The sequence below is a fragment of the Pseudophryne corroboree genome, chromosome 1 (genome assembly GCF_028390025.1).
Source record: "Pseudophryne corroboree isolate aPseCor3 chromosome 1, aPseCor3.hap2, whole genome shotgun sequence".
Lineage (NCBI taxonomy): Eukaryota > Metazoa > Chordata > Amphibia > Anura > Myobatrachidae > Pseudophryne > Pseudophryne corroboree.
Window position 1 is genome coordinate 97,867,125 of NC_086444.1, and position 16,998 is coordinate 97,884,122.

Below are 16,998 nucleotides of genomic sequence, written 5' to 3' on the forward strand. Positions count from 1 at the left end.
CTATATGTATCTTTATAAACTCAGAGGTTCCGGGATTCCGGTCACTATGGAAACGTGTTGAACGCAGCTCCATTGTTAATGAAACATAGCGGCCTGGAGCCGCAAAGTGGAAACAATTACCAGATTCCGGACACGTGGTCGGATAGATAACGTGACCGGATAAACACCAAACATGGCTCCTTTCCGGCCCTTAATACTAAGGATATACTGATGCGGTTATGTGCAGATCACATGACCGCAAGACATTAGACAGTATACAGATTGGCTGAGAACAGGTCACGTGATCGGGGAGGACCACGTGACCAGAAAGTAGCCGATAATATCTTTCTAAGTCCATATGTTTTACAAATAAATACCACTCGTTTTCCAATTTTGTTATATACTTGGGATGTGTGCATTAATGGGATTGCCTTCTAGGGAACAATAGTTATTATTTTATTTAGATTATTATACCAGGATTCATTGTCATCAGGTGGTTTTATTTTCCCCTAATTAAGAGGCTATATAAACATGACTGGGGCAGCTTGAGACACATGCTCCTGAGGAAGCTGGCAATCACTAAGACCAGCGAAACGCGTTGAGCTTTTCCTGACCACAGGCACTGTACCCATCGTCTCTTTCATCTAATCTGGCATTAATTTGACTTTTTCTGCTCCTACTGGATCCTCACAAGTGTTCCTTGCTTGGAAACCCGAGACCATCCCCAAACTGCAATTGGATCTCTGACTGCAACTGAGACCTTTGGGGACTGCCGATAAATAACGGGTAATATCCACATTTAAATCACTGAGGACTGTTTGGAGAACTTAAGCCCTAGCCAGAAGTCATTTCAATCTGTACGATTGGGATTTAAGTGGTCAAATTATATTTATGCAAGTGACTTCATCCAGTCAGACTTGTGTTTTATTCATGATATATCACCATTTGTTTTGAAGTCCTGGTTTATAGATTTTTATGTATGTGTAATAAATGCATATTTCTTTTCATTGATACTGTATATCTGTTCATTATTTGGAAATCCAGCCGGCGCCAGTACATTCTTAATTTATATTTATATAGTAGACTGCCCCATGTATTCTGAGTAGAGCCTCATTTACACCCACACATAATTATATAGTAGACTGCCCCATGTATTCTCAGTAGACTACCTCATGTATTCTCAGTAGAAACTAATTTCCACCCACACATATATAGTAGATTGCCTCATGTATTCTCAGTAGACTACCTCATGTATTCTCAGTACAAACTAATTTCCACCCACACATAATTATATAGTAGACTGCCTCATGTATTCATAGTACAGAGCCTCATTTCCGCCCACACATTATTATATAGTAGACTGCCCCATGTATTTTCAGTAGAGCCTTATTTCCACCCGCACATCATTATACAGTAGACTGCCCCATGTATTCTCCGTAGAGCCTCATTTCCACCCACATTATTAATTATATAGACTGCATCGTGTATTCTAAGTACAGAGCCTCATTTCCACCCACATTAATAATTATATAGACTGCATCATGTATTCTCAGTAGATCCTCATTTCCACCCACACATTGTTATATAGTAGACTGCCCCATCTATTTTCAGTAGAGCCTTATTTCCACCCACAATCATATAGTGGACTGCCTCATTTCCTCCCACACATTATTATACAGTAGACTGCCCCATGTATTCTCAGTAGAGCCTCATTTCCACCCACATATTTATATAGTAGACTGCCCCATGTATTTTCAGTAGAGCCTTATTTCCACCCGCACATCATTATACAGTAGACTGCCCCATGTATTCTCCGTAGAGCCTCATTTCCACCCACATTATTAATTATATAGACTGCATCGTGTATTCTCAGTAGAGCCTCATTTCCACCCACATTAATAATTATATAGACTGCATCGTGTATTCTCAGTAGATCCTCATTTCCACCCACACATTGTTATATAGTAGACTGCCCCATCTATTTTCAGTAGAGCCTTATTTCCACCCACACATAATCATATAGTGGACTGCCTCATTTCCTCCCACACATTATTATACAGTAGACTGCCCCATGTATTCTCAGTACAGAACCTCATTTCCACCCACATAGTTATATAGTAGACTGCCCCATGTATTTTCAGTAGAGCCTTATTTCCACCCGCACATTATTATACAGTAGACTGCCCCATGTATTCTCAGTACAGAGCCTCATTTCCACCCACATTATTAATTATATAGATTGCCCCATGTATTCTCAGTACAGAGCCTCATTTCCACCCACATTATTAATTATATAGACTGCATCGTGTATTCTCAGTACAGCCTCATTTCCGCCCACACATTGTTATATAGTAGACTGCCTCGTGTATTCTAAGTACAGAGCCTCATTTCCTTCCAGACATTATGTAGTAGACTTCCAATGTACTCTCAGTGCAGAGCCTCATTTCAGGTGCCTGCCCCGTGTGTTCTCAGCACACAGTTCCCCCTGCAGCCACTATACACTGTCATTATGTATGACTGCTCTCAGAGACACAGCGCTGCTGCCTCAGCTCAGCATAGCGCCTCCGCCACCACCCTGCTGCTGCTTTCCCGCCTCACGCCGCGCACATGATCACAGGCTTTCCCGCGAGGTCAGAGGCTGCTGACATGACGTCACTTCCCGCGCGGGGGCCGCCGGGAAGCCGAGCCGCCCGCCCTTTACCCAGAGACATCGCCAGACGGGAGGAGGAGGCCGCGGGCAGCCAGTCTCGCTGTGGCCGGTGAGTAGAGGGGCAGCAGGGATCTGGTCGGCTCCCGCCGTGTGGGATGACCCGGTTTCCCACTCTCAGCAGCGGGGCACAGGGCCGGGACAGCTGAGGGGAAGATTTTAAATGCGCGATTTGATGACGTAATAACGGTTGGCGCCGGCACTGACAGGAGTGGGGTGATCGGCCGTCATGCCACTAGGGGCGGACACTGCAGCATGGGATCTCGCCTACTAGTGGGATTGCGGGGGCTCGCTGCCCTGGACGCGCCTCCCCCGCTTGGTTTTCGGGGTTCGGGACTAAGAGGAGGGCGGAAGGATTAGGCCTTCCGGTTTCTGTACTTCTGACATGATTGGTCGAGAGTGCGGCGTGATGTACGGGGAATCAGCCAATGAGAATGCAGAGGGGCGGGGATAGCACGGCTCGTGCTAGTAGGGAGGAGATCCAGATGAGTGACAACTTGATGACATCCTAGGATGTAGCCATAGTAATAACACAAACTGACGTGTGCCCACGGTGGTGATCCCACACTGACTTGTGCACACTGTGCCCACGGTGGTGATCGCACACTGGCTTGTGCCCACGGTGGTGATCGCACACTGGCTTGTGCCCACGGTGGTGATCGCACACTGACTTGTTCCCACAGTGGTGATCGCACACCGACTTGTTGCTCACACACTGACTTGTGCCCACAGTGGTGATCACACACTGACTTGTGCGCACACTGCCTACGGTGGTGATCACACACTGACTTGTGCACACTGTGCCCACGGTGGTGATCGCACACTGTCTTGTGCACACTGTGCCCACGGTGGTGATCGCACGCTGACTTGTGCACACTGTGCCCACGGTGGTGATCGCACGCTGACTTGTGCACACTGTGCCCACGGTGGTGATCGCACGCTGACTTGTGCACACTGTGCCCACGGTGGTGATCGCACGCTGACTTGTGCACACTGTGCCCACGGGGGTGATCGCACACTGACTTGTGCACACTGCCCCCGGTGGTGATCGCACACGGTCTTGTGCACACTGTGCCCACGGTGGTGATCGCACACTGTCTTGTGCACACTGTGCCCACGGTGGTGATCGCACGCTGACTTGTGCACACTGTGCCCACGGTGGTGATCGCACGCTGACTTGTGCACACTGTGCCCACGGTGGTGATCGCACGCTGACTTGTGCACACTGTGCCCACGATGGTGATCGTACGCTGACTTGTGCACACTGCCCACGGTGGTGATCACTCACTGACTTTTGCCCACGGTGGTGATCACACTCTGACTTGTGCACACTGACTTGTGCCCACGGTGGTGATAGCACACTGACTTGTGCCCACGGTGGTGATAGCACACTGACTTGTGCCCACGGTGGTGATAGCACACTGACTTGTGCCCACAGTGGTGATCGCACACCGACTTGTTGCTCACACACTGACTTGTGCCCACGGTGGTGATCACACACTGACTTGTGCACACTGCCCACGGTGGTGATCACACACTGACTTGTGCCCATGGTGGTGATCACACACTGACTTGTGCACACTGCCCACGGTGGTGATCACACACTGACTTGTGCACACTGCCCACGGTGGTGATCGCACACTGTCTTGTGCACACTGTGCCCACGGTGATCGCACACTGTCTTGTGCACACTGTGCCCACGGTGGTGATCGCACACTGACTTGTGCACACTGTGCCCACGGTGGTGATCGCACACTGACTTGTGCACACTGTGCCCACGGTGGTGATCGCACACTGACTTGTGCACACTGTGCCCACAGTGGTGATCGCACACTTACTTGTGCACACTGTGCCCACGGTGGTGATCGCACACTGACCTGTGCACACTGCCCACAGTAGTGATCGCACACTGACTCGTGCACACTGCTCACGGTGGTGATCATTCACTGACTTTTGCCCACGGTGGTGATCACACTCTGACTTGTGCACACTGTGCCCATGGTGGTGATAACACTCTGACATGTGCACATGGTGGTGATAAAACTCTGACTTGTGCACACGGTGATCACACACTGACTTGTGCACATTGCCCACGGGGATCAAACACTGACTTGTGCCCACGGGGATCACACACTGACTTGTGCATGCTGTACCCATAGTGATATTTAAACATAGACCTCACACTGGACACAATTTGTAATCATTATGTTCTTTGCAGACCATAAAAAGAGAGTAAAAGTGTTTTCTTATTTAAGAGCCACAGGAACAATTACAAATATGACCCTATTCCAATATTATTATTATTACCCTTTATTTATATGGCGCCAAATGGGATCCACAGTGCCCAGTTACAGAGTACATAAACAAGTAAACAGGCACTTACAATTCAAGACAATGGTGGTCATTCCGAGTTGTTCGCTCGGTAATTTTCCGCTATTTGCGCATGCGCAATGTTCGCACTGCGACTGCGCCAAGTAAATTTGCTGTGAAGATTGGTATTTTACTCACGGCATTACGGGGTTTTTTTCTTCATTCTGGAGATCGGAGTGTGATTGACAGGAAGTGGGTGTTTCTGGGCGGAAACTGGCCGTTTTATGGGAGTGTTTGAAAAAACGCTACCGTTTCTGGGAAAAACGCGGGGGTGGCTGGAGAAACGGAGGAGTGTCTGGGCGAACGCTGGGTGTGTTTGTGACGTCAAACCAGGAACGACAAGCACTGAACTGATCGCACTGGTAGAGTAAGTCTCGAGCTACTCAGAAACTGCACAGAGAAGTATTTTCGCAATATTGCAAATCTTTCGTTCGCAATTTTGATAAGCTAAGATTCACTCCCAGTAGGCGGCGGCTTAGCGTGTGCAAAGCTGCTAAAAGCAGCTTGCGAGCGAACAACTCGGAATGAGGGACAATATGCTGTAGTTTAAGTAAGAGATGGAAAAGTACATGAGGGAAGAGGGCCCTGCTCGTGAAAGCTTAGATTTTAAAATATCTACTAGACTTGAGATATGGGCATTCTGTTCTGTTATCAACTATTTTTTTTTTTTTTTTTTGGCTTATAGAGATCAACTTTAGTGTCCTTACTGATGATAAGTTTGCTGCATCATCTCTAGGACGATAGAGAAATTCTGATTAGGTCATAAACCTTGTACATATATATTTAAGAATGTCCTTAGAAGTTATTTATCTTGTCTTTTAGTTGTCCTTTACATTTCTGGAAACTAGAGGGCAGCAAATCTCTCCTCATTTAGAGGTCTATTCTCATGCGTCCTAGAGGATGCTGGGGTCCACTTCAGTACCATCAGAATCAGCTTTATTGGCCAGGTGTACTCACGTACATTCTTTGTGGTACAATGCATCGCCAAGCAGCAACATGAAGGGGGAATACATAGCATAAGAAGGGGGAAAAACGTAGCATACATTACAAACGTTACACATGAGTTCATACTGCACATTGCAACTGTACAATAGACTCAACATATTATACATGTAAGACTAAAAACAAAGGCTGCTTGGCAGAGCAGCACTGAGGCAGCCATCCGCGGTGCCAACTAGAACTCAAACAATGCACATAATACAGAAGATTTAAGTATTACATCAAAAGATAAACCACACAGACAATAAAGACAGAAAGAATAATGCATGATTGGTGTATGCATTTTGGGTAATAACCTCCAGGGGTTGTGTATTCCACCCTCACAAGGTACCAGGTGCGGCAGCCATCTTAGGCACACTGCGTAGGATTACCTAGGGTGGAATAGTCCACCCCTAGAAGAGAACACAAAACGGGGAGATTGCAGAGTCCTTAAGTTCAGAGTAGGGTTCCACCAAAACCATCAGGTCCATGTATTTTTCATCCCATCCACAAGCGCACCAGATAAGGCAGCCATGTTGGGCGCACTACGAAGGTTACACAGTGGGAGATGAGCCATGCAAGGGCCAAATGCATGTATGGGAAAACTGACACGTGTGTAGGAGTATGCTATGCCCTGCATGGAAAGATCCAAATGAAGCACACCCTGCCCACGGAGGAACCATCCGAGGCAGCCATGTGGGGCACACTGCGTAGATTACTGCTGGCAGGGTGTGCAACCAATGGAGGTACACATTACGGGAATAGCACACAGTGGGGTGGAAGTACCCTGTAAGAAGAAAGAGAAGAGGAAAAAAAACACATTTGCAGGAAAACTGTAGTAACATTATTTTGTGAAAATGATAAATGACCTGGTCTCATGAGAGCAGTGCGGGTCGGTGTGAGAGTGTGGGGAGCACACTAATGTCCAATGGAACTGACCCAGCAAAGTCTGGTCCTGGTGCGCACGTCCCTCAGTTCCCTGCTCAGCTTGAGGGGTAGTCCCGGGGGCAGTCACAATGTTCTTGGACAGAGGAGAAGTAGGCATTGGTCCTGGTGTTCTCATGGCAGAGGTGAGGAGAGACCACATGATGGTCCTGAGTTGCAGTGGGGTATAGACGGTTCCGCAGGAGCCATGGGCACTTTAACACTTTTCAAGGGTGTGAACTGGCTCCTCCCTCTATGCCCCTCCTCCAGACCTCAGTTTAGAAAATGTGCCCAGGCAGACTGGATGCACTCCAAGGGAGCTCTACTGAGTTTCTCTGAAAGACTTTATGTTAGGTTTTTTATTTTCAGGGAGGACTGCCGGCAACAGTCTCCCTGCTTCGTGGGACTTAGGGGGCAGAAGTAGGAACCAACTTCCTGAATAGTTTCATGGCTCTGCTTCTGGCTGACAGGACACCATTAGCTCCTGAAGGGTACTGAACGCTAGCTGTGCCTAGATGCTCACTCCCACAGCACGCCGTCACCCCCCTTGCAGAGCCAGAAGTCAGAAGACAGGTGAGTGTTAGAAGAGAGATCTTCCATCAAGGTGACGGCTAAAGGTACCGTGCGGCTGGCGGGAGCGCAGCGCGCCATGTTGCCCACACATACACAGGCACTGCAGGGGGGGCACCCTGGGCAGCATGAAACCTAATAAAACTGGCAAATGAAGGGGCATAAGATGCTGAGGCACAGTACTACCCCCGCCAGTATAAAAATGTACCTCATAAATGCTGAGGTGAAACGCGCCATTGCGGGGGCGGAGCTTCCTCAGTCAGCCAGCACACTGCTCAGCGCCATTTTTTCTCCTCAGGCTGCAGAGACAACGCTGGTCCTTCTCCACTACTGAATACAAGTATCAGGGTGCAAAACAGGGGGAGGCACAGTGAAATTGGTGTATTTACCTTACAAAAAGCGCTTTGTCAGTGGGCATTTTGTGTTCACAGACATTGTGTTACTGGCGCTGGGTTTGTGAACTGGCTGCTCTTATCTGTGTCCTTCTGACAGATTTTACTGTGGGTCTGTCCCCTATAAGTCCCAGAGTGTCTGTGGTGTGTTTGTGCAGTGTGACATGTCTGAGGCAGGGAACTCTTCCTCTGTGGGAGACATGTTGACCAGGAAAGGTTGGTGATTCCGCACCAGTCGTACACAATTCATTGTGTATTTCAAAACCAGTATTCTTTTATTCAGAGAAGGTCTCTAATTGAAGTCTGGTGGTGCACACAGAGTCAGAAGGGAAACTGAAACAAGATAGGTTAAAGAAGACTTGTTTGGGTGCACTCTTGTTTAAAGTTATTATTACCCAAACTTCTTTAACCTATCTTGTTTCTGTGGGAGACATGTTAGGGACACAGAGGTGTAATATGATACAAAGAGCCTGACTGGGTGAAAGGTTACATGATAGTGTGAATCATATCAGTAAGAGGTTGGACTGAATCTCATGCAGAAAACTGAAAATAATCTGTTGAAGATGTGATTTTTAATAGTTCTGCCTTTCATGCACAGGGTCCCCTCTGGGTCACATACAAATTTGCACAAGTAGTACAAACTGATACCGACACGGACTCTGATTCCTGTGTCGACACTAGTGATTCCAGGGGAATAGGACCTAAGTTAGCGAAAAGCGTTCAAAACATGTTTTAGCTAAAAAGGAGGTGTTGGAAGTTACGAAGCCCCCTCTTTTACCACAAGGAGAGGGTTTACTTTAGTAAAGAAGTAATGTAATTTTCCCTCCACCTCAGGAGTTGAACAGTCTCTTGGAGGGAGTCTGATTTAACCTGAAAAGGAATTCAGGCTGCTTACCTTTTTTTCCAAAAGGTGGGAGTCAACCCGCATTTTAGACAGGGCCCTGTCATAAAGGAGAAAAGGAGTTTCTCCCTGCGCCTGGAATTGCCTCACTTAAGGAGCCGACAGACTGCAAGTTAGTGAGGTGATCTATTGATGTGGCCAATGGGAAGCTACTCAGGCCTACCATTGTCTGTGCGTGGGTAAGTAGTGCTATTTAAAAGTGGTCAGAAAACTTGTCATTAGACATCGACACAATAGATGAAGACGATATACTCCAAACGTTAGGTCATATCAAAGACGATGCTGTGTACGTGCTAGAAACCATGAAATATATTGGTCTCTTGGGATCAAGAACCGCTACCATGGCAGTATCAGTTTGGAGGGCGTTGTGGATTTGCCAGTGGAATGCTGATGTAGATTCCAAAATAAATATGGAGGCTCTCCCGTATAAAGGTGAGGCCTTGTTTGGTGATGGCTGGATGCGTTAGGCTCGGCGGCTACCGCAGGTAAGTCGGCATTGTTGCCTTATGCTCCTACACCGGCGAAAAAGACACATCACTCTCAGATGCAGTCCTTTCGGCCCAACAATTACAAAAAGACCAAAGGTTCCCCCCCTTTATTGCAGGTAAGGGAAGGGGAAAAGGAAAGAAATCCGCAGTGTCTCCCGGATCGCAGGAGCAGAAGTCCACCCCTGCTTCTGCCAAATCTGCAGCATGAAGCTGGGGCTCCCTTGCGGGAGTCCGCTCGGGTGGGAGCATGTCTGAAACTTTTCAGTCAAATCTGGATTCAATCTGGCCTGGACCCATGGGTCTTACAAATAGTGTCCCGTGGGTACAAACTAGAGTTTCAAGACGTCCCCCCATGCCGATTTTTCAAATCGACCTTGCAGCTTCTCTTCCAGAAAAGAGAGGCAGTAACAACGGCAATTCAAAAATTGTCCGGATCAAGTCATTGTCCTAGTACCCTTGTCACAGCAAGGAGAAGGTTTTTATTCAAGCCTCTTCGTAGTTCCAAAGCCGGACGGCTTGGTCAGACCGATTTTAAACCTGAAAAATCTGAATCTCTACCAGAAAAGGTTCAAGTTGAAGATGGAATCCCTGAGGGCAGTGATTTCCAGTCTGGAGGAGGGGGACTTCATGGTGTCAGTAGACATAAAGGATGCTTACTTGCATGTTCCCATTTATCCTCCTCACCAAGCTTATCTGAGATTCGCAGTACAGGATTGCCATTACCAGTTCCAGACGTTGCCGTTCGGACTCTGCACGGCACAGAGGGTATTCACCAAGGTGATGGCGGAGATGATGGTCCTCCTTCGTCAAAAAGGAGTCAATATAATTCCTTATCTGGACGATCTCCTGATAAAAGCGAGATCCAGGGAACAGTTGGTGCAGAACATCGCACTCTACCTATCAATACTCCAACAGCATGGTTGGATCATGAATTTTCCAAAGTCGCAGTTGGAATCGACGACAAGATTGTCCTTTTTAGGGATGATTCTGGACACAGAAGTATAGAGTATTTTTTCTCTAACGTCCTAGTGGATGCTGGGACTCCGTCAGGACCATGGGGAATAGCGGGCTCCGCAGGAGACAGGGCACATCTAAATAAAGCTTTTAGGATCACATGGTGCGTACTGGCTCCTCCCCCTATGACCCTCCTCCAAGCCTCAGTTAGGTTTTTGTGCCCGTCCGAGAAGGGTGCAATCTAGGTGGCTCTCCTAAAGAGCTGCTTAGAAAAAGTTTTTTTAGGTTTAAATCTCAGTGAATCCTGCTGGCAACAGGATCACTGCATCGAGGGACTTAGGGGAGAGATTTCCAACTCACCTGCGTGCAGGATGGATTGGAGTCTTAGGCTACTGGACACTTAGCTCCAGAGGGAGTCGGAACACAGGTCCTCCTGGGGTTCGTCCCGGAGCCGCGCCGCCGATCCCCCTTACAGACGCTGAAGACGGAGGTCCGGAAAGCAGGCGGCAGAAGACTCCTCAGTCTTCATGAAGGTAGCGCACAGCACTGCAGCTGTGCGCCATTGTTGCTACACGTCTCACTGATTCAGTCACGGAGGGTGCAGGGCGCTGCTGGGGGCGCCCTGGGCAGCAATATTAAATACCTTTAGTGGCAAAATAAATACATCACATATAGCCATTAAGGCTATATGTATGTATTTAACCCAGGCCAGTTTTCTTAAAACCCGGGAGAAAAGCCCGCCGAAAAAGGGGCGGAGCTTATTCTCCTCAGCACTCAGCGCCATTTTCCTGCTCAGCTCCGCTGGTGAGGAAGGCTCCCAGGACTCTCCCCTGCACTGCACTACAGAAACAGGGTAACAAAGAGAAGGGGGGCATAATTTGGCGATATTGATATATTAAAAGCGCTTATATCAAAAACAACACCTTCTAGGGTTGTTTATATACATTTATAGCGTTTTTGGTGTGTGCTGGCAAACTCTCCCTCTGTCTCCCCAAAGGGCTAAGAGGGTCCTGTCTTCGATTAGAGCATTCCCTGTGTGGCTGCTGTGTGTCGGTACGTGTGTGTCGACATGTATGAGGACGATGTTGGTGTGGAGGCAGAGCAATTGCCGGTAATGGTGATGTCACCCCCTAGGGAGTCGACACCGGAATGGATGGCTTTAGTTATGGAATTACGTGATAATGTTAGCACATTACAAAAGTCAGTTGACGAAATGAGACGACCGGAAAACCAGTTAGTACCGGCTCAGGCGTCTCAGACACCGTCAGGGGCTGTAAAACGTCCCTTACCTCAGTCAGTCGACACGGGTACCGACACAGATGAATCTAGTGTCGACGGTGAAGAAACAAACGTATTTTCCAATAGGGCCACACGTTATATGATCACGGCAATGAAGGAGGCTTTGCAGATCTCTGATACTGCTGGTACCTCAAAGAGGGGTATTATGTGGGGGGTGAAAAAACTACCTGTAGCTTTTCCAGAATCAGAGGAATTGAATGACGTGTGTGACGAAGCGTGGGTTAACCCAGATAGAAAACTGCTAATTTCCAAGAAGTTATTGGCATTATACCCTTTCCCACCAGAGGTTAGGGCGCGCTGGGAAACACCCCCTAGGGTGGATAAGGCGCTCACACGTTTATCAAAGCAAGTGGCGTTGCCGTCTCCTGATACGGCCGCCCTCAAGGATCCAGCAGATAGGAGGCTGGAAACTACACTGAAGAGTATATACACACATACTGGTGTTCTACTGCGACCGGCAGTAGCCTCAGCCTGGATGTGCAGTGCTGGGGTAGTGTGGTTGGATTCTCTGACTGAAAATATTGATACCCTGGATAGGGACAGTATTTTATTGACTCTAGAGCAATTAAAGGATGCTTTTCTTTATATGCGAGATGCTCAGAGGGATATTTGTACTCTAGCATCAAGAGTAAGCGCGATGTCCATATCTGCCAGAAGAAGTTTATGGACGCGACAGTGGTCAGGTGATGCTTATTCCAAAAGGCATATGGAAGTATTGCCATATAAAGGAGAGGAATTATTTGGGGTCGGTCTTTCGGACCTGGTGGCCACGGCAACTGCCGGCAAATCCACTTTTTTACCTCAGACCCCCTCCCAACAGAAAAAGACACCGTCTTTTTAGCCGCAGTCCTTTCGCTCCTATAAAAACAAGCGACCAAAAGGACAGTCTTATCTGCCGCGAGGCAGAGGAAAGGGTAAGAGAGGGCAGCAAGCAGCCCCTGCCCAGGACCAGAAGCCCGCCCCGGGTTCTACAAAGCCATCAGCATGACGCTGGGGCTTTACAAGCGGACTCAGGAGCGGTGGGGGGTCGACTCAAGATTTTCAGCAATCAGTGGGCTCGCTCACAAGTGGACCCGTGGATCCTGCAGATAATATCTCAGGGTTACATGTTGGAGTTCGAAAGGTCTCCCCCTCGCCGGTTCCTAAAGTCTGCTTTACCAACGTCTCCCTCAGAAAGGACGTCGGTTTTGGAAGCCATTCACAAGCTGTATTCTCAGCAGGTGATAGTCAAGGTACCCCTCCTACAACAGGGAAAGGGGTATTATTCCACACTATTTGTGGTACCGAAGCCGGACGGTTCGGTAAGACCTATTCTAAACCTGAAATCCTTGAACCTGTACATACAGAAATTCAAGTTCAAGATGGAGTCACTCAGAGCAGTGATAGCGAATCTGGAAGAAGGGGACTTCATGGTGTCCCTGGACATAAAAGATGCTTATCTGCATGTCCCAATTTACCCCTCACACCAAGGGTATCTCAGGTTCGTGATACAAGACTGTCATTATCAGTTTCAAACGCTGCCGTTTGGTTTGTCCACGGCCCCTCGGGTCTTTACCAAGGTAATGACCGAAATGATGGTTCTTCTACGAAGAAAAGGCGTATTAATTATCCCTTACTTGGACGATCTCCTGATAAGGGCAAAGTCCAGAGAACAGCTGGAAGTCGGTGTAGCACTATCCCAGGTAGTGCTTCAGCAACACGGGTGGATTCTGAATCTTCCAAAATCTCAATTGACCCCGACAACTCGTCTGCTGTTCCTGGGAATGATTCTGGACACGGTTCAGAAAAAGGTGTTTCTCCCGGAGGAGAAAGCAAGGGAGTTATCCGAACTTGTCAGGAACCTCCTAAAACCAGGAACTGTGTCAGTACATCAATGCACAAGAGTCCTGGGAAAGATGGTGGCTTCTTACGAAGCGATTCCATTCGGCAGATTCCATGCACGGACATTTCAGTGGGATCTGCTGGACAAATGGTCCGGATCGCATCTGCACATGCATCAGCGGATAACACTGTCACCAAGAACAAGGTTGTCTCTCCTGTGGTGGTTGCAGAGTGCCCATCTGTTAGAGGGCCGCAGATTCGGCATACAGGACTGGGTCCTGGTGACTACGGATGCCAGCCTACGAGGCTGGGGAGCAGTCACACAGGGAAGAAACTTCCAGGGCGTGTGGTCAAACCTGGAGACGTCCCTTCACATAAATATACTGGAGCTAAGAGCGATCTACAATGCTCTAAGCCTGGCAAAATCGCTGCTTCAGGGTCAGCCGGTGTTGATCCAGTCGGACAACATCACGGCAGTCGCCCACGTAAACCGACAAGGCGGCACGAGAAGCAGAAGAGCAATGACAGAAGCTGCAAGGATTCTGCGCTGGGCGGAGAATCATGTCATAGCACTGTCAGCAGTGTTCATCCCGGGAGTGGACAACTGGGAAGCAGACTTCCTCAGCAGACACGACCTTCACCCGGGAGAGTGGGGACTTCATCCAGAAGTCTTCCACATGATTGTGAACCGTTGGGAAAGACCAAAGGTGGACATGATGGCGTCTCGCCTCAACAAAAAATTGGACAGATATTGCGCCAGGTCAAGAGACCCTCAGGCAATAGCTGTGGACGCTCTGGTAACACCGTGGGTGTACCAGTCAGTGTATGTGTTCCCTCCTCTGCCTCTCATACCAAAGGTACTGAGAATTATACGGAAAAGAGGAGTAAGAACAATACTGGTGGCTCCGGACTGGCCAAGAAGAACTTGGTATCCGGAACTTCAAGAGATGCTCACGGAGGATCCATGGCCTCTACCTCTAAGAAGGGATCTGCTTCAGCAGGGACCTTGTATGTTCCAAGACTTACCGCGTCTGCGTTTGACGGCATGGCGGTTGAACGCCGGATTCTAAAAGAAAAGGGCATTCCAGAGGAAGTTATTCCTACCTTGATTAAGGCTAGAAAGGAAGTGACTGTACAACATTATCACCGCATTTGGCGAAAATATGTTGTGTGGTGTGAGGCCAAGAAGGCTCCAACGGAAGAATTTCAATTGGGTCGATTCTTACATTTCCTGCAAGCAGGATTGTCTATGGGCCTAAAATTGGGGTCCATTAAAGTTCAAATTTCGGCCTTATCAATCTTCTTCCAGAAGGAATTGGCATCAGTGCCTGAAGTACAAACTTTTGTCAAAGGTGTACTACATATACAACCCCCAATAGTGCCTCCAGTGGCACCGTGGGATTTGAACGTAGTTTTGAATTTTCTCAAATCTCATTGGTTTGAGCCTCTAAAATCGGTAGATTTAAAATACCTTACATGGAAGGTAACCATGCTATTGGCCCTGGCTTCAGCCAGGAGAGTTTCAGAGTTGGCGGCTTTATCATACAAAAGCCCATATCTGATTTTCCATTCGGACAGGGCAGAACTGCGGACACGTCCTCATTTTCTCCCTAAGGTGGTTTCGGCTTTTCACTTGAACCAGCCTATTGTGGTGCCTGCGGCTACTAGCGACTTGGAGGACTCCAAGTTACTGGACGTTGTCAGAGCATTAAAAATATATATTTCAAGGACAGCTGGAGTCAGAAAATCTGACTCGTTGTTTATATTGTATGCACCCAACAAGATGGGTGCTCCTGCGTCTAAACAGACGATTGCACGTTGGATCTGTAGCACAATCCAACTTGCACATTCTGTGGCAGGCCTGCCACAGCCTAAATCTGTAAAGGCCCACTCCACAAGGAAAGTGGGCTCATCTTGGGCGGCTGCCCGAGGGGTCTCGGCATTACAACTTTGCAGAGCAGCTACGTGGTCAGGGGAGAACACGTTTGTAAAATTTTACAAATTTGATACTCTGGCTAAGGAGGACCTGGAGTTCTCTCATTCGGTGCTGCAGAGTCATCCGCACTCTCCCGCCCGTTTGGGAGCTTTGGTATAATCCCCATGGTCCTGACGGAGTCCCAGCATCCACTAGGACGTTAGAGAAAATAAGAATTTACTTACCGATAATTCTATTTCTCATAGTCCGTAGTGGATGCTGGGCGCCCATCCCAAGTGCGGATTGTCTGCAATACTTGTACATAGTTATTGTTACAAAGATCGGGTTATTACTATTGTTGTGAGCCATCTTTTCAGAGGCTACTTCGTTTTTTGTTATCATACTGTTAACTGGGTTCAGATCACAAGTTGTACGGTGTGGCTGGTATGAGTCTTACCCGGGATTCAAGATCCTTCCTTATTGTGTACGCTCGTCCGGGCACAGTACCTAACTGAGGCTTGGAGGAGGGTCATAGGGGGAGGAGCCAGTACGCACCATGTGATCCTAAAAGCTTTATTTAGATGTGCCCTGTCTCCTGCGGAGCCCGCTATTCCCCATGGTCCTGACGGAGTCCCAGCATCCACTACGGACTATGAGAAATAGAATTATCGGTAAGTAAATTCTTATTTTCCAGTGGAAAAGGCTCTGGAAATCCAGAAACTAGTCAAACAAATATTGAAACCAACAAGCGGGTCGATCCATCAATGCATTTGGTTGTTGGGGAAAATGGTAGCGGCCTACGAGGCCATACAGTTTGGCCGATTTCATGCCAGAGTATTCCAGTGGGACCTGTTGAACAAGTGGTCAGGATCCTACCTACACATGCACCGGAAAATAATCCTGTCCCCCAAAGCCAGGATTTCGCTCCTGTGGTGGCTACACAGTTCTCACCTACTAGAGTGACGCAGGTTTGGGATTCACGACTGGGTCCTAATAACCACGGATGCAAGTCTCCGAGGCTGGGGAGCTGTCACACAGGGGGAAACCTTCCAAGGAAAATGGTCATGTCAGGAAGCCTGCCTTCACATAAACGTTCTGGAATTGAGAGCCATTTACAACGGCCTTCTACAAGCGGTACATCTTCTTCAAGATCAACACGTGCAGATCCAGTCGGTCAATGTAACAGCAGTCACGTACATAAACAAGCAAGGCAGAACGAAAAGCAGAGCGGTAATGGCAGAGGTGACAAGGATTCTCCTCTGGGCAGAAAGACATATAAGAGCTCTGTCAACAATTTTCATTCCGGGAGTGGACAACTGGGAAGCAGACTTCCTCAGCAGACACGATCTCCATCCAGGAGAGTGGGGCCTCCACCAAGAAGTCTTCGCAGAGGTGACAAGTCTTTGGGGAGTTCCTCAAGTAGACATGATGGCATCTCATCTAAACAAGAAGCTTCAGAGATATTGTTCCAGGTCGAGGGACCCTCAAGCAATAGCAGTGGATGCACTGGTGACCCAGTGGGTGTTTCGGTCGGTATGTGTTCCCTCCACTTCCACGAATACCAAAAGTTCTCAAGCTCATAAGAAGGACATAGGTTCGAGCGATCCTCATTGTCCCAGACTGGCCAAGGAGGGCGTGGTATCCAGATCTTCAGGAGTTGCTCGTAGAAGATCCTCGTCCTCTTCGCGAGGACCTGCTGC

The 16,998-nt window shown here is 48.3% G+C and overlaps 1 protein-coding gene across 3 annotated transcripts in view; it reads left to right on the plus strand.

Annotated features, from left to right (window-relative positions):
* The first annotated feature begins 2,526 nt into the window (after positions 1 to 2,526).
* Positions 2,527 to 16,998, plus strand: part of ZNF131 (zinc finger protein 131) — a 48,528-nt gene continuing 34,056 nt past the window's right edge. The window contains exon 1 of one of the 3 annotated variants that reach the window (XM_063961652.1): positions 2,527 to 2,738. The gene's annotated coding sequence lies outside the window, so the exon portion shown is untranslated. The remainder of the gene's footprint in view (positions 2,739 to 16,998) is intronic. The other 2 variants (XM_063961661.1, XM_063961669.1) reach the window with 2 other exon arrangements.